Here is a 19,689-nt window from a genome sequence, read left to right as displayed (position 1 = left end):
CTCTGAAGTGAACTGGGACCATTGGAGTTTGAACACTAATGACATTAAATGAGGAAGCCACAGCTAGAACTCAGGCTACTGATGCATCTCTGGCATCAGAAGATGCACTGACTCCACAGAGCGACTGATTGGCTCTCCAAAACATCTCTGACTTCCTCCTTGTGAAAGTTAATGAACAGCAACCTGGAGGTGGTGAATCTGCCAGCTCTGTCTGGAAATCCTCTCACTGTGGCTGACCCCAGTGGATGGAAGACTCTGATACCTCGCTGGGTCAATGTAGGCTCGATTGTACTGTGACGAGAGACCTCAACAGGGATAGTTAGGACTACAAATGCAGGAGTATCTGAGGCAGGGATCAAGACACCGGAATAAAGCTGGAAAGAGAACTGAGCACAAATTAAAATACTAGACGATATTGCTATTTGGGCTTATGATTGAGTACTGAGGCTCCACTCAATTCCTGGCCCCAAAACATGATTGCCTATTAGCAGGATGATCCTGAACCCATAAACAGACAATGCCAGCTATCCATACTCTGGAGAGATAGATAGCTTAAACCTTGTGAGCTGACACAAGTGGGTGTGTAACTTAGCTGTTTAGATCTCCTTGTCTTTGTGTATCTGGACAGTCGGTAAAGACAGAAGCACATTGGTTGTGGTAACCTTGCTATCTAGGCACAAAAATGGTCTCTGTTTAAGTAGAGGCCTGAAAGAAGCTGGAAATATACAATGGCATAACTCAGCATCTTAGCGGAAGGGAGAAGATTGATGCAGAAATATGGCTGATTGATGCAATACTTGTGTTACTTCAACCAAATTAACTTTTCTCCCTGAAAGTGAAGGTAAACGAGTATACTTTGTTATAAGCCAATGTGATGTTTGACAACAAGCTGTCAGTTTCAGAAAGATGATTGATGTCAGAGAGCCCAAAAATTGCAGCATGTGAGAAATGGATCTGTTTTGCTTGAGTCAGGATGATACATTTAACTGTAAGAATGGATCTCAAAATGGCGTCTGTGACGTCTTGCTATCATTTTTTGGCAATTCTTCCTAAGCTCACTATCTGAATGGCCTGGGAGGACAAGAATAGCAAATGCAGGATCAAGGCCAGCTTCCTTTCCAGGTTACACATCATCTGGACTTGATTACTTAGCCAATTCCTGACGACTTCATCAATATACACGAAGATTGTTCACGTAATTTACCCCCCCCACCACCGAAACTCCATCAATAACCCAGTGATGCATATTGTAACCGCAACCAAGTGATGAGCAGCGATCAAACATCAGTTTAAACGATTCAAGTTGTGCTTTTTCTGTGTCACAGTGCAAAAGCTGAAAATAAGCTGTTGTTTCAAGGAGCCATTTTCCACAAAGTTGCTGGCATTGTAAATGAAGAGTTCATTTGAGAGGTGTCTCTGCTATTTGACTTCGCCTTCTCTGACTTCCTATCAGCATACTAATGCTGCATTTTGTCCTTTCACCAACTCAGCAGGAATTCCCTTGGTGTAGATTTCAGTTTAAAACTTAAAGGGCACCAATATTATTGGAATATCTTAAGCTCCTATAACTCTCTAACTCACACATTAACCTGACTTTGAAATGGTTAGAAAGAAATTCCTTCCTCGTGAGAGTATCATCGATATGAATGTTCCTGACTGGACCCTTTTTTTAATGAGGCCGAGTGGCTAGCGCTAGCTCAACGCTCAACCCGGTATGGATGGAAAGCGCGCTCGGGGGTGGCCCGACTTGGATTCGAACTTGGGAGCCTTCGCTCCGGAGTCCGGGGCTGATGCCATTGCACCACCAGCCGGCCACAAAATTTTGTAATCAACTTTTACAAGAAACTAGAAATAAGACAACTAAAAACACAAGAGATTCTGCAGATATCAATGCAGAGTAACAAACACAAAATGCTGGAGGAACTCAGGAGGTCAGGCAGCAATGATGGAGAGGGATAAACAGCCAATACTTCAAGCCAAGACCCTTTGTCAGCACAGGATATATCAATTAATGCAGCCTTGCTGACATCATCTACAACTTGAGAACAAATAGTAGTAAAGTATATCTGGGTAAGGTAGATTGAAATCAGAGGTTTGCATAGAAACATAGAAACTAGAAAACCTACAGCGCAATACAGGCCCTTCAGTCCACAAAGCTGTGCCAAATATGTCCCTGCCTTAGAAATTACTAGGCTTTACCCATAGCCCTCTATTTTTCTAAGCTCCATGTAGCCATCCAGGAGTCTCTTAAAAGACCCTATCATTTCCACCTCCACTACCACCACCGGCAGCCCATTCCACCCACTCACCACTCTGCGTAAAAACTTATCCTTGGCATCTCCTCTGTACCTACTTCCAGGTACTTTAAAACTATGCCCTCTCGTGCTAGCCATTTCAGCCCTGGGGAAAAGCCTCTGACTATCCACACGATCAATGCCTCTTATTATCTTGTACACCTCTATCAGGTGACCTCTCATCCTCCGTCGCCCCAAGGAGAAAAGATTGAGTTCACTCAACCTACTCTCATAAGGCATGTTCCCCAATCCAGGCAACGTCCTTGTAAACCTCCTCTGCACCCTTTCTATCTATGACTTCCATGTCCTTCCTATAGTGAGGTGATCAGAATTGAGCACAGTACTCAAAGTGGGGTCTGACCAGGGTGCTATATAGCTGCAACATTACTTTTCGGCTCCTAAACTCAATCCCACGATTGATGAAGGCCACCGCACTGTATGCCTTCTTAACCACAGAGTCAACCTGCATAGCAGCTCTGAGTGTCCTATGGACTCTCCCCAAGATTCCTCTGATCCTCCACACTGCAAAGATCTTACCATTAATGCCATATTCTGCCATCATATTTGACCTATCAAAATGAACCACTGCACACTTATTTGGGTTGAACTCCATCTGACACTTCTCAGCCCAGTTTTGCATCCTATCAATCTCCCATTGTAACCTCTGACAGCCCTCCACACTATCCACAACACACCCAACCTTTGTGTCATCAGCAAATTTACTAACCCATCCCTCCACTTCCTCATCCAGGTCATTTATAAAAATCACAAAGAGTAGGGGGTCCCAGAACAGATCCCTGAGGCACACCACTGGTCACCAACCTGCATGCAGAATATGACCTGTCTACAATCACTCTTTGCTTTCTGTAGGCAAGCCAGTTCTGGACTCACAAAGCAATGTCCCCATGGATCCCATGCCTTCTTACTTTCTCAATAAGCCTTGCACAGGGTGCCTTATCAAATTCCTTGCTGAAATCCATATACATTACGTCTACTGCTCTACCTTCATCAATGTGTTTAGTCGCATCCTCAAAAAATTCAGTCAGGCTCGTAAGGCACAATCTGCCTTTGACAAAGCCATGCTGACTATTCCTAATCATATTATGCTTCTCCAAATGTTCATATATCCTGCCTCTCAGGATCTTCTCAATCAACTTACTAACTATTGAAGTAAGATTCACTGGCCTATAATTTCCTGGGCTATCTCTGCTCCCTTTCTTGAATAAGGGAAAAACATCTGCAACTCTCCAATCTGCCAGAACCTCTTCTGTCCTCATTGATGATGCAAAGATCATTGCCAGAGGCCCAGCAATCTCCTTCCTCGCTTCCCACAGTAGCCGGGGTATATCCCGGTGACTTATCCAACTTGATGCCTTCCCAAAGCTCCAGCACATCCCCTTTATTAATATCTACATTCTCAAGCATTTCAGTCCACTGCAAGTCATCCCTACAATTGCCAAGATCCTTTTCCATAGTAAATACTGAAGCAAAGTATTCATTAAGTACCTCTGCTATTTTCTCCTGTTCCATACACACTTTCCCACTGTCACACTTGATTGACCTTATTCTCTCACGTATTTTCCTCTTGCTCTTCACATACTTGTAGAATGCCTTGGGGTTTCCTTAATCCTGTCCATCAAGGCCTTCTCATGGCCCCTTCTGGCTCTCCTAATTTCATTCTTAAGCTTCTTCCTGCTAGTCTTATAATCTTCTAGATTCATATCATTACCCAGTTTTTTGAACAGTTTGTAAGCTCTTTTTTTGCAAATTTTTTTTGCTAAACTGAATGCTTTTCTTTTTAAAAATTTTCAGGGATGTTACAACTTCAGTATCTAATTCTAAAAGCCACTCTTCTTTGGTCTTTTTAGATACTGAGAAGCAGCAGCTAGTTTCATCACAGTCAGGGCATCACAGTGACTCAGCTGCTGCCTCATAGTGCTGGAGAGCTGGATTCAGTCTTGACCCCCAGTGCTGCCCGGGTGGAGTTTGCATGTTCTCTCTGACTGTGTGGGTTTTCTCCAGGTGCTCTGGTTTTCTCTCACATCCCAAAACAAAGTGTATGGGTTCGTAGGTTAATAGGCCACTGTAAATTGATCCTAATGTGTAGGTGGTTTGTAGATCTGTGGGGAGGAGTTGAAAGGAATGCGGGGAGAAAAAAATATATAAAAATAGGTTAGGCAAATCACAAACAATCGAAAATCTGCAGATGCTAGAAATCTGAGCAACACATACAAAATGCTGGAGGAAATCCCTCACGACCATTCAGGGCCCTAAACAGTCCTTCACCCGTGAGTCTGGTGGAGTCATTCACTGTGTGTGGTGCTCCTGGTGTGGCCTCCTGTATATCAGTGAGACCCGATGTAGATTGGGAGACTGCTTCATCACGCATCTACACTTTGTCTGCCAGAGCAAGCGGGATCTCCCAGTGGCCACTCATTTTAAATCCACTTCCTATTCCCATCCGAACATGTCCATCCATGACCTCCTCCACTGTTGTGATAAGGCAGCACTTAGGTTGGAGGAACAACACCTTATATTCCGTTTGGGTAGCCTCCAACCTGATGGCATGAACATCGATTTCTCAAACTTTTTGGTAATGCCCCCCATCATCTCCTACACCATTTCCCATTCCCTTTTCCTCTCTCACCTTATCTCCTTGCCCACTCATCACCGCCCTCTGGTGCTCCTTCCCCCCTCCCCATTTTTTCTTTCTTCCATGGCTTCTGTCTCTTTCACCAAACAGATTCCCAGCTCTTTGCTTCATCCCTCCCCCCTCCGGGTTTCACCTATCACCTGGCATTTCTCTCTCCCCTTCTCCCCCACATTTTTAATCAGCTTTTTTTTCCCCCAGTCCTGCCAAAGGGTTTTGGCCTGAAACGTCGACTGTACTTTTTTTCCAATAGATGCTGCCTGGCCTGCTGAGTTCCTTCAGCATTTTCGTTGCTAAAATAGGTTATAGGTTATAAAATAGGTTATATAGGTTATATGTTGCCAAATAATGTAGATTAGTGCAAAATGGGTGCTTGATACTTGGTGTGGGCTCAGTGGGCAAAAGGAAATCGCCTTTCACATGGGCACTGCTGTAAAAGGAAGGATGAAAGATGAAGTACTTTATGTCTGCCCCTAAATAATGTTTCTTTCATAGGTAAAGTTTGAAAATGTTTAATCAGAGCAGGTCAGGCAGCACCAATGAATAGAGAAATAAAGTTAATGTTTCAGTTCAAAATCAAATCTCTTTGACCTTACATCTTAGTTCTGTTTCACTCTCCACAGATGCCTGAACTGCCAAATTACTTATTTTGCAGACTTCCTGCATTTGCAGCTTTTTACGTTTAATTTTGCTTTCAGTTTAAGGAAAAATGTGTAAACGTAGGTCTGTACTCGGGCTGTTTACTTTTCTGTCCATCCAGTGAACAATATTCAGACTGGTTTCTTAGTCTTCCTCTCACAATCTTTGATTACTTTGAGATATTTTTGCTGCAGGACAGGTGCTTGGCCAAATCAGTTTACAAGTCTAACACTGGGCCCACTAGAGGTAGAACACCAACAGCAGAAAATGGTGCCGCCTCAGGAAAGATTTCTCCAGTGCTGTCAAGGCAGCTGCAACGTGAATAATAGTTCTGCTGGAACCAACAAAGAGCATAAACTACAAATTCTCCGTGCACCTGTACAGATCAGCAATGTGCTTTATGCTACATTTTATGGAAGCAAAATGTTCCGAAAATGGGAAGTGAGTAAAAGCATACATTGTACTGTAAATTGTGCATGTGTATTTGTTCCCCGCTGCTGCTGTGTGGTGTGAGATATGACCACAGCATAAATAAAACAAGTTTCTGAACATTGTTGCCTTTGAAACTGAAGCACAGCATCAAGGAAGCTAACAAAGATATTAAAACATTTCCTCAAGCCTTTGTTCTGTGTGGTGGCAGTTACTTTAATTGTTAAATGTAGGTGATTATTCCATAGAAATTACTCTGTTCAGGAAATGAATTTTGAAAATGTTGTAACAACCTTGGAAACCCTTCTAACTGTCTTGTTCTTTCAAATACAACAGACATTGCTAATCTGTTTTTGCCCGTTTTGCACTGAATAACCTCTTACCAGAAGAACCTTCTTACAGACACCAGCAAAGAATAATCTTCCCTCTTCTACTGGAACTGCATGCTTTCGGTACTTGTGGTAGTTGTTATGGGGGTTGAACCAAGTTAAACAATCAGAGGGAAGATAATGTTATTGTGCTGAGCTTAGGGCAAGATGTCTTTATTGATCCAGCAGGGTCTGGGTTGTAGATTTCAGGCAGCAATCGTAGAGAATCTTGTTTATTCAGCAACAATGATGTCATCAAGCAGGCGAAGCATCTAATCGCAGTGAAGAATTCACAGTCAGCAAAGCAGGAACTATATATTTTTTAACTTTTAAGTACTCTACAGAGATAAAATAAAGATTGGGACATGGATCTGAAACTGATGGAAATTAAAATGAAGCTATCATCAGATGAAATTCGGGTTTATCAATAGCTTATATTTGAGATTGAAGCAGGTTGCAACAGCTTAACCATAAGATCATAAGACAGAGGAGTAGAATTAGGCTATTTGGCCCATCAAGTCTGCTCTGCCATTTAATCATGGCTAATTTATTTTCCCTCTCAATGTCATTCTCCTGTCTCCTTACCACTCTTACTAATCAAGAACATATCATCTTCTGCTTTAAGTATACCCAATGACAAGGCCTCCAGAGCCATCTGTGGCAATGAATTCTACAGAATCAAAACCCACCGGCTTACAAAATTCCTCATCTCTGTTCTGTGGGGACATCATTCTATTCTGAGGCTGTACCCTCTGGCCTTAGACTCTCCCACTGTTGGAAAGATCCTCTCCACAGCCACCCTGACTAGGCCTTTCAATATTCAGTAGATTTCAATGAGACCCACTCATATTCTTCTAAACTCCAGTGAGTTCAGACCCAGAGCTGTTGAAAGTTATTCATATGCTAACCCTTCCATTTCCTGTGTCCTTTTCATAAACTTCCTCTGGACCCTCATCAATCCTAGCACATATTTTCTTAGATATGTAGCAGAAGCTGCTCACAGTACTCCAAATGTGATTTGATCAATGTCTTAAGAAATCTCGGCATTACAACCTTGCTTTTATATCCTAGTCCTCTTGAAATGAATACTAACTTCGCATTCGACTTCCTTTCTACTGACTCAACTTGCATGTTAACACTTATGGAATCCTGCACTGTGATTCTGAAGTCCCTGTGCACTTCCAATTTCTGAATTCACTCCCTGTTTAGAAAATTGTCTTTACCTTTGTTCCTTCTACCAAAGTGCATGGCCAGTCGCTTCCTACACTGTCCATGCCCTTACTGTTGTAATATGCAGTATTTCTGGGTCTGGAGTGTCATTACATCAACTCCTGCCTTCTGATCCCCTTCCTTCCATGTCACCATTTCTGAAGTCCTTGGGCAAAAGATTGAAATATTTGCCTTTCATTTCCATCATTTCAAACAACCGGGAGTTATACATTAAACTCCTTGCTTCACTAGATGCAGAAGTGAGATGAGTAAGAGCCAGACAGTAAGAAGAGAGAAACATTTTTACCAGGAATCAGTCATAACATTAACGTTTGGACAGCATTTTTAAAATGCTAATACAGCCAGCATCTTCTCATACTAAAGTGTCACTTACAATTCCGGTTGAATGTTAAAGCAAGTGGGATTCTATATGGCAGTCTGGCATTAGTAAGCAATTATTCGCCAAGGTGAGAAGGTTGTTAACTTTCTACTTATTTGTCTGCTTCAAAGAATTTGTTTGAAGTTCAAAGGGAGATACAAGATTATACCATTCCTTGATCCTCAATCCATTTCATCCTTGCCATTCTCCGTACGGACGGATGTACATAAGCAGCGATTGCATACCTTTTGCTGAGTAGCATAGCCTGAAGGACACAAGAAATATTAAAAAAATTGTTGCATGTAATCCAGACTGTATCTATACTATTGTCTTCAGAGATGCAATGTTTCCCAATATTAGGCCCAGATCAGTTGACGATTGGTGCATTTTAAAACTCAAATGCTTGAACCACTCACTTTTGCTTTCATGCTAATCCATTGGGTTGTTTCTCACAGATCTGCCTAATGTTCTTCAGGATGCACAATACCAGGAATCCATTTACAGCAGGAATGCCTTCTTACAGGCAGGTTTAATTTTAGTCTCCCCTTGTGTCTACAGTTGCAGAACAAGAATTTTTCAAATAAATCATGACTCCTGATTCTCAGTTACTGGAAAGGTGCCTTTTCTAGGTGTGAAGGCTGACAACTTCCTTCACCAGGCATGTCTGTAGAACTCAGCAATACCACCTAGTCCAAATACACAAACTCACTTTTTAGAAAATAGGTCATAGAACAATACAACACAATACCGGCCCTCTGGCCCAAAATGTTGCTCCAATCTTTTAACCTACTCTATGATTAACGTAACCCTTCCCGCCTTCCCTCCTACAGCCTCTGTTTTTCTTTCTTTCATGTGCTTATCTAAGAGTCACTTAAACACTCCTAATGTATCAGCCTCTATCACTAGCCCTAAAATTGCATTTCACTCACTTGCCACACTCTGTGCAAAGAAACAAAACTAACTCTGATATCTCCTCTAAAATTTGCTCCACTCACCTTAAAATGGTGTTCTCTGTATTGCTGCAGTGGGAAAAAGACACTGGCTGTCCACTCGATGCGTCTTATAATCTTAAACACTCCTATCAAGTCGTCTCTCCTTCCCCTTTCCTCCAAAGAAGCAAGCTGTAGCCCACTCAGCCTTTTTGTTATAAGACATGTTTTCTAATCTATCAGCATCCTGCTAAATCTCCTAAAGCTTCCTAAAATGAGGTGAGATGAACTGAAGATAATATTCCCTGTGTGATCTTACCAGAGTTTTATAGAGCTGTAACATTAGCTCAAGGCTCTTGAACTAATGAAATCTAACACATCACACATCTTCTTATATCAATTTGCACATCATCTTTGAGGGGTCTGTGGATTTGGACACCAAGTTCCCTCTGTTCCCCCACATTGTCATTAACCTTGTACTCTGTCTTCAAGTTCAACATTCCCAAGTGCATCACTTCCCAATTTCCAGATTGAAACCCATGTGCCACTTCTCAGCCCAGGTCTACATCCTCATTACACTCAGTGGCCACTTTATTAAGTACCTCCTGCCCCTCATAAAGTGACTGAGTGTATGTACATGGCCTTCTGCTGCTGTAGCCCAGTCACTTCAAGATTCGATGTGTGTGTGTGTGTTCAGAGATGCTCTTCTGCATAGCATTGTTGTAAAGTGTGGCTATTTGAGTTATCATCACCTTAAACCAGTGATAGTTAGCTTAAACCAGTCTGGCCAGTCTCCTTTGACCTCTGTCATTAACAAAGCTCTTTCACCCACAGAAATGCCACTCATTGGATGTTTTTATTTCTTTTTCATACCACTGTGTATAAACTTTAGAGACTGTTGTGCGTGGACGTTTCTGGAGATCAGCCGTTTCTGAGACACTCAAATTACCTCATCTGGCACCAACAATCATTCCATGGTCAAAGTCACTTAATCACATTTCTTCTCCATTCTGATGTCTGGCCTGGACAACAACTGAACCCCTTGACCATGTCTATATGCTTTTATGTTTTGAGTTTCTGCCACTTGTTTGGCTGATTAGATGTTTGCATTAATGAGTAGGTGTACCTAATAAAGTGGCCTCTATGCATATATCCCATTGTAGCCTTAAGAAATCTTTCTACACTATCAACAGCACCTCTAACATTTGTGTTATCTATGAACTTAACTTTCCACTTCCTCATCCAACTTCCTTTTCCTTGTTCTCTTCACAGTAGAGACAATACTCATTTTCCTCTTCACTGGAAACATTTTTAGAGCTGTGGTGGTGATACTGAGCTTTCTACTGGTTGCTGTTGGCTTTTTACCACGCCGCTATGATCGATAAAACATGAGCATTTTGATCAGTAAATGTGCTGGATTACACCTTTGTGGAGAGGTAACAGAGCAAGCAGATCATGGTGTTAACACTTCACACCAAGCCAGCATTTTGGAGTCCCACTTTTCATTTTAAACAAGCTCTTGGTCTGAAAACCAACTTGCCTAAGATACTGAAGCCTGCAGCAATTTTAAAGTTTACTTGAATTATTTTTAGATTAGCTGTTAGTTTATTTCTATCAGCTGTGCGTGCAATCACACACTTGTTTTTTCTAAATTTCAGATTTCCAGCATCTGCAGATTTAGGATAAAAGAAAGTCTTTTGACCCACTGCTAATGGTGCCTCAAAGCAAAGCAATCCTGTCAATCTCATTCACATGATCTTTCTCTAATGTTCCATGAATCATTCACTCCCAATTATTTATTCAATTTCCTATTGAGAACACTGATTAATTCTACTTCTGTCATTCCTACGGGCAGGGAATTCCAAATCACAGCATCTCTTTTCAGAAGCTTATTTCCTCATACATAGCTCGTACCTTTTGCATAAAATTTAATTTCTATGAACTTTCAACAACTGCTTGTGAGAAAAAAGTCTTACTTTTCACCTTATCCAAACTGACAAAGAAGTTGCATGCTTCAATCAAATCTCCCCCCAAGAAGAGCTGCCCCAACATCTTTAGACTAACCTATTGTGGAAACCTCCTTGGGAGCACAATGGTACGTCTGTTGGGGAACAGGTATTACCGTTGGGTAGCGCAGTAGCGTAGATGGGTGGCACAGTAGTGTAGCAATTAGGATAACACTTTGAAGTACCAGTGATTGGGATTCAATTCCTGCTGCTGTCTATAAGGAGTCTGTATGCTTTCTCAATGACTGTGTGGGTTTCCTCTGGGTGCTCCAGTTTCCTCCTACATTCCAAAGAAGTCAAGGTGAGTAAGTTGTGGGCATGCTATGATGGTGCTGGAAGCATGGTGACACTGGGAGCTGCGTCCAATGTATCGTCAGATACAAACAACACATTTCACTGTATTTTTCTATGTACATGCGACTAATGAAGCTAATCCTAAAAAAAATATGTTAGTTGTTGTCTGTGTCCCTTTGAATATTTGCATCCAGAGCCATGAAGGCAGGGACCATCGCTTTCCTGCAGCAATCCGAGATTGCACTGTGGCTTTTAACATGGAACATAGAGCAGTACAGACCAGAAACAGTCTCTTCAGCACACAATATCTGCACCGAATGTGATAGCAAATTTACTCTATTCTGCTTCTACAGGATCCATATTCCTCCATTCCCTGTCTGCCTAACTGCCACTATTGGACTATTGTATCTGCTTCCTCTACTGCCCCTGGCAGTCTGCTCCAGGCATCTAACACACTAATGTAAAAAAGATTGAACTGAACTGGATTGAATTGACTTTATTACTCACATCCATCATGTACATGAGGAGGGAAAATCTTTACGTTACATCTCCGTCTAAATGTGCAATGTGCAATTTATAGTAATTTATAATAAATAGTATGTACAACAGAATAGTCAACATGACAAAGAAATACAGTTGTATCAGCATGAATTAAACAGTCTGATGGCCTGGTGGAAGAAACTGTGTCCAAGAGCGTGTTGGTCCTGGCTTTTATGTTGTGGTACCGTTTCCTGGATGGTCGCAGCTGGAACAGTTTGTGGTTGGGGTGACTCGGGTCCCCAATGATTCTTCAAGCCCTTTTTACACTCCTGTCTCTGTAAACGTCCCGAATAACATCCCGAAGTTCATATTTTTAGATGTGCTGGGCTGTCCGCACCACTCTCTGCAGAGTTCTGCGATTGAGGGAAGTACAGCTCCCATACCAGGCAGTGATGCAGCCAGTCAGGATGCTCTCAGTTGTGCCCCTATAGAAAATTCTTAGGATTTGGGGGTCCACACCAAACTTCTTCAACCATCAGAAGTGAAAGAGGCGCTGTTGTGCCTTTCTCACCACACAGCCGGCACTTACAGACCATGTGAGATCCTTGGTGATGTTTATGCCGAGGAACTTAAAGCTGTTTACCCTCTCAACCCCAGATCCATTGATGTCTATAGGGGTTAGCCTGTCTCCATTCCTCCTGTAATCCACAACCAGATTTTTTGTTTTTAGCGATTGATTTTCTTGACTTCTACATCCCCTTTAAACTCTCCCCCCTCACCTTAAATGCACCCACCTCTGCAAGTACTTGTCATTTTTGTCATGGGAAAGAAAGAAGTCTACCTTATCAATGCCTCTCATAATCTTACAAATGTATATCAGTTTTTCCTTCAGTCTACAGCACTCCAAAACAAACAATCCAGCCTCCCTTCATAGCTAATACCCCCAATCAAGGCAACGTTGTGGTAAGAAAACAATCTGTTGGGAGGGAAAAATGCAGCTTACAATTGTGAATCTTTAAATTGGATTTTGGAGAGGCAGGCTTTTTGGAACACACCCACTCATCAATAGTTATTGACATCAACCTTAAGGAACAGTTTACAGGATATGGCGTTCCTGTGATCCAGTTCACAGGAGAGACATAAGGGACTGCAGATGTGGGAATCTAGAAAATCAAACAGTCTTCTGGAATAACTCAGTGGGAGTTGTGGGAGGAAAGGAATTGTTGAAATTTTGGGTCAAAACCCTGTATGCAGGATTTCAGTCTGGGACATCGACAATTCCTTTCATCTCACAGATGCTTCTCAATCTACGGAGTTCTTCCAGAAAATTGCTCCAGATTGCAGCATCAACAGTCTCTTGTGTCTCTGTGTCAACATCCTGATAAACCTCTCCAGGATCCTTTCCAAAGCCTTCACATCCTTCCTGTAACTGGGCAACCAATACTCTAAGTCATGGTCTAAGGAAATCTTTAATTAGCTGCAACATGACTTCCTGACTCTTATAATCAGCGCCTCAACCAAAGAAGGCACGCATGCCAAAGGCTTTCTTCACCACATGCTGCAACGCTGGATGAAATGGTTGCCGTCTGACCCTGCATCCTGTTCAAATTCTACAAGTGAGTAGAAGTGGTCACACATTGTTGAAAAGGTCACCCCAGACTCTGTGTAAAATCCCACACTAAGTTGGCACTGTGCTTGTCTTGGCCTCTCTGACAGACCTGCCAATGAAGCAATATAGTGAGTGTGGTTTATCCCACTGAAGAGTTCACTAAGTCCTTTAAAAGCTAAAACCTTGCTGTCCACTTGTTCATCCGACCCTGACTCTGTTAAAGCTCTGCCCTGGTGCCTCTCTGAATGCCAATTCTGCCTCAGTGCTGTCCTAAATATCCAAGTGACATCAATATGTGAACTGTGATCATGAAAACAAATGGGACTGTCTGACTTCTCTGGCATTTTGTTCCTACTTCTCAGATTCTGATTATGTTAGTGAAGAAGGGTTGGGTAGCAGTGATGGATGAAGAGAACGTAACAAAGAGAAGGTACCCCATCTGTATAGCAACAGAAATTGAAAAAGCAGGAAAATGAGATATGAGAAAGGGAATTAATCTGTTGATAAGCACATCATCACAGCCATCTGTAGCCATCGAATAAATCCTCCAGTGCACCATGAAAAATCCTTTGAGAATATCCTCTCTATGGGCAACCACTGAAGGTAGTGCTGAAAAGAGTAATGATTGTAGTTTATCGTTACTGTCCCATTTGTATTTAGTTCTTTCATTTGAAGTATCTGAACTATGGATTTCTGATCCATAGGACTCAAGACTACATGAGCCATTACTAGCCAATCAAGGGAACTTTTATTATTCCATTTAAACTTGCAGAATTGCACACTTTGAGACTGCGATTAACACTGGAGACACCAGTATATTCCTATATATGTGCTGGAAATGTTCTCTCAGATGACACATATTCCCATCCATAAGGTGTGGCTTCAGATCTTTTGCTTCCTGACAGATGCAAAATAGTGGAACTGCAGTGGGTTTGACATTAAGAGTCAAAAATATCAATATGTTGGCATTTGTGTTGCTTGGAATATGCATAGGATTCTGAACCAGGGCACCTGTAGCTCTTTGTTTAGATGTGGTTGGACAATCCCCAGAAATAATCAGCCAAAGAGAGTATTGAATTCCCACATACAAATAATAATATGTCAATTTCTTCTTTACAGCTTTTGTATCCAATTTCTATCAGAAGGATTCCTATACTGTCTGGCACAGAAAATATTACTTTGCTTAGTTAATAACACAAATTTTAGAACCTCAGTAGCACAATCACCATCTAATGGAGAAAAATGGACCTCACATCTTCAATGGTCGTTGTTGACTCCAGTATCAGTTAAATGTGGCAACAAGGTTTTCTTTTGTGTAGATATTTATATAAATATAAGTTAAGACATTCCTCATCCAGTTTGTTGGTTCGAGAGAAGGCTATTAGATCTCTAGTGGCATTGAAAAAATTTGAGGAACTGCTGTTTTAAAATATTTGTAGAGACATAACGCAAAATGTCAAATTCTACCTTTTGTGGTGTTATAGACTCAAAGGATTTGCTCCTTTCCATCCAACACATACTGGATGAAACATGTACCACTGACAATCTAAAACATCACCAGTGTTTGTTCTGGTAATAGAACATAGAAAATGGCCACTGTTTCCATGTGGTCCATGCTAACATCCCAAAAGAGAAATCCCATCTGAAGACACAATAAGCTGTAGATACTGGAAGCTGGACCACTGCACAAGATGCTGGAGGAGCTCAAATAGTCAAGCAGCATCTCCGGAGGGCAATGGGCAGTTGACATTTTGGGTGAAGCCTACTTGTTGAGACTGAAAGATAGAGGCGACACAGCCAGGTGAAGTGAAGGGATAGAGCAAGAGTTGGCAAGTGCTATGTGGAATCCGGTAAAAGGAATTATGTCCAGATAGATGAAAATGAAAAAAAAATGGAAATGGCAATATCAGGCCTATGCCTCTTCTAGATAGCCCACTTTATTTTCTCTTATACATGCCAATTAACTCCCTTTTGATTCATTCTGCAACTAGCATTCAGTAGGACATAATTTACCATGGACGCTTAACCATGTCTTTGGGCTGTCAAATGAAACCAAAGCACCTGGCTGAAAGCTTTCTGGTCTCAGTGAGGACATGCAAACCCCATTCAGTCATTGGCAGAGGTCAAGGTCAAAGCCAAGTTGTTGGAGTTGTGAAGAAGTAGCAGTAATTACTGTGCCACTGCTCAGCATCAGGTGAAAAGATTTAGGCTACTGGTGGCATGAATTTACAAGCAGGCTGGCTTGCATGGCCTGGTGCATTATTTAATCATGGCTAATTTATTTTCCCTCCCAATGTCATTCTCCTGTCTCCTTACCGCCCTTGCTAATCAAGAACATATCATCTTCTGCTTTAAATATACCCAATGACAAGGCCTCCAGAGCCATCTGTGGCAATGAATTCCACAGAATCAAAACCCACCGGCTTACAAAATTCCTCATCTCTGTTCTGTGGGGACATCATTCTATTTTGAGGCTGGAGCATCAAATGATGGCGAAGGCATGGTGTGTTTTGCAGAAGATTCATGGGAGCACTGAATCCACACCTTTTTGTGTTCCTTGTTAAAATCTACGATTTTGGGTAAATATCCAAAATAAACTTCCATTCTACTTCTTTTTAAGCAGTCCCTCAGGGTTAAGGATGCCTTACTCCTAAAGAAGTTTTGTAGGTTCTGAACTGGCTGATAAGGCCGGTGACGGAATTTTGTACTCTTCCACATAGGGAGAAGGAGGTGACTAATGGTATTGGCAAGTAGATGTTTCTGAGGGGTATGCTCCTTCAATTGCTTACGCAGAGCTTTTGTGTATTCATGGATTCATGGCCTCAAGATTCTCAATACCATCCTTAATGTGCTGTCTCCACTTTCATGCTCGAGGGACAAAGAGAATTTGCATTATTTCCCTCATGCTATCCAGGTGCTCATGAAGCATAAACACTTATTTCAAAAGTATGCTGATGCAAACAAGAACTGTGGATAGCAAAAGTATTTTTATTTATTTCACCACTTGTTGCCACTGATTTGTAAGATTCTTTGTACCTCAAAGCTCATTAAAGCAAGATGGGTGTTTTGAGAAGCAGATAAAAATCAAAGTCTGTGATAAGTGTGGAGTGAAGAGAGTAGGAGGAAGGAAATAAATTATGGAGCCCTACAAAGATTTTGCAATGCTTAGCTATTGATGCATCAATTTTGTTCTGTTTGTGATTAGAATGTGCTTATTTTTAAAGCAAAGGGTAGAAAAAACATAGGAAATGAGTTTTTACTGGAGAAGGCATAGCAACAACTCTATTTTGCTATGAAATTTGACTAGATTTATTACGTCCCCATAGGTTCATGAAAATTTCTATCGATGTATGATGGAGAGCATTCTGAGTGGTTGCATCACAGCCTGGTGTGGAGATACCAGAACACAGATTGTAAGAGGCTGCGGAGCAAGGGTTCCAAATTTGGATTCCACTGACTCCTTAGGTAACAGTAGGGGTCCATGGCATAAAAAAGGTTGGGACCCCCTGCTGAAGAGGATGGTAGACTCAGTCAGCCAGCTCCATCAAAGGCACAACCATGATCACTTCCTGATGAATTTAACACAATCTATGCACACCTTTAACAGAAAGGAATTGGAATGTCACCTCCCACTCTAACAGCCCCCAATGCACCTGCACTTCTGCAGACATAAGGTCACTCTTCCAGGGAGTAACTCATGTAAAGCAATTGGTGCAGATGGAGTCCCTGGCTGTGTCCTTAAACACTGCTTCAGTCTAAACTTCAGTCAGAAGTTCTAACCTGCTTTAGGAAAGCCACTATGATCTCAGTTCCTGAGAAACACAAGTTCCTCAGAAATGCCTCCTGGTGAATCTGACATCCCCCATCATGAAACGTTTCAGGAAGCTACTATCGAATGCCATTTACTTGGCCCCAGAGCATATGGATGCTAAACATACCTATACTGGACCATTGTTTATTGACTACATCTCTGTTATTAGTACTATAATTCCAAGCAAACTCATTTCGAAGCTCCTAACGTCACAACCATGGATTTGGCAGTGCAGCAGATAGAGCAATTGTGCTTGTGAAATGCATGTGTCAGCTAATTATTATTTCATTGTGATGGTATTTAATTCCTTTCTTTTCATCTTAGCACTTGTTAAGCACAACAATTTTTCACTGTCTGCTTACATTCAGCCTTGCTTGAGATATTGGACTGTCGAGTCAACAAACTCTGAAGACTAGCAGCATTGTTTTAAAATAGTTTTTCCTTCAGCTACAGTGTTGGCTTCATTTTACATTTGAGAGTTTTAGTTAATGGCCCTGTTTGGCCTCGCGTTTATTGTTTTCTTTTCCCTCTAACTCTGTTTGCATTAAAGTCTCTGAAAAGTGTCTCTTGCTCTGCACTTGGGCCATATCTGAACACAGTGACACCTAAAATTGGGACTCTACATCTTGCTTTGCAACTGGATCCTTGACTTCCTGACCAACAGGCCGCAATCAGTCGGACAGGAAGCAGCATCTCTGTTACAATCATTCTAAACACCGAATTTCCACAAGGTTGTGTCTTCAGCCCCAACTATATTCTGCTCATGATTGTGTAGCCATATTCTGCTCTAATTCCATCTACAAATTTTCAGATGATAGCACCATAGTGAGCCATATCTCAAATAATGATGAGGCAGAGTACAGGAAAGACAGAAATCCTGGTGACGTGGTGTCATGCCAACAACCTTTCCCTCAATGTCAGCAAGACATAAGAGCTGGTCATTAATTTCAGGAAGTGCGACAGTGCACATGTTCCAGCTTACATCATTGGTGCTGAGGTCAAGAGCGTTGAGAGCTACATATCATGAGAAACAATAGCCTTCCTGGTCCAATCATATGAATGCCAGGGCTAAGTAGGCCTCTGTTTCCTCAGGAAGCTAAGAATTTTGGCATGCCCCTCTTGACCATCACCAATTTCTATCAATACACCTTAAAAAGCATCCTGTCCAGAGGGATCTTGGCTTTATATGACAACTTCTCTGTCCATGGCTTCAGGAAACTCCAGAAAGCTGTGAACACAGCTCAACTCATCACATCCTCTCTCCATGGATTCTGTCTTCTTGCTGCCTTAGTAAAGCAGACAACATAATCAATGATCCCACCACCCCAATATTTTCTCTTCTCCTACCCTCCATCGGGCAGAAGCTACACAAGTCTGAAACTGTATACCACCAGACCCAAGGGCAGATTCTATCCGATTGTTATAAAGAATGTTGAACAGTTCCCTAGTATAATAAGACTTACTTTACTTGACAATCTAACTCATGGTGAATTTGTATCTTACTGTATACCAGCACTGCACATTCCCTGTACCAGAACACTTAATTTTGCATTCTGTTACTGTTTAACCTTGAACTACCTTACTGCATCGTTGTAATGAATTGATCTGCATGGACGGTACACAAGACAAATTTTTCACAGTACCTCGGTACATGAGACAATAATAAATCAATTTACCAGTTTACCTAACCCTCCCCACCATCAACAACAAACCCTTTTCCTGTTGCTAACTTTGGGAAGAACAGATAGGAGACTGAAGACTACACTGAATGATTTTGGAACAGTTTCTTTGCTCCCTCTATCAGATTACTAAAAGTGCATGAACTCATGATCATTACTTTATTATTCCATCTTTGAACTATAGTTGCTTTGAAATTTGATTCCGTGACTATGCATTGTATTGCTCCTGCAAAACAACAAATTCATGACATCCGTATAAGTCAGTGATAATAGACCTGATTCTGACCTCCCCAATTACATTTCCACCACAACTCCCACAAAAGAAAGAGGTAGCACCACATCATCACAACTCAAAGTACATTTATTATCAAAGTACGTATACTACATATAACCTTGAGATTCATCTCCTCACAGGCACAAAACTAATAGGACCTATTAAAAAGATCATCAAGCACCTACTGTGCAGAAAAAAAACAAGCATGCAGACAATAAAAATAAACAAATAATATTCAGAAATAAAGTTCACAAAACAAGAGTTCACAGCCACAAAGTCAGTCACAGCCGGTCCAGGAGCCATTAGTTGCTGGTCAGAGCCCCAGTTCAGTGCAGGTAAGAGTAATCCTCACAAAGCAGTGAGCCGAACACCGACCCATCCCTCACCTCTGACCCAGACACCCTGACTTTTTCAATTTGACCCACCGCTTAATCTACCAAAGAGCAGGTTGTTCCTCACTCTTGGTCCTGGGTCCTGCTTATTTAATGAACTGTTGGGCCCGGGACCCATTGCCTCGTTTCAGCCCGAACTTGATCTTTCAAATTCACCTCAGTGCTTAAATTGGTCAAACCTCAGCTTGTTCCTTGCTCTCAGGCCTTGATTCTGCCTCGTCTCGGCTCTGCTGCTTCAAATCACCTC

This window comes from Hypanus sabinus, chromosome 16 (genome assembly GCF_030144855.1).
Source record: "Hypanus sabinus isolate sHypSab1 chromosome 16, sHypSab1.hap1, whole genome shotgun sequence".
Classification (NCBI taxonomy): Eukaryota; Metazoa; Chordata; class Chondrichthyes; order Myliobatiformes; family Dasyatidae; genus Hypanus; species Hypanus sabinus.
Note: the sequence above shows the minus strand (reverse complement) of the source record.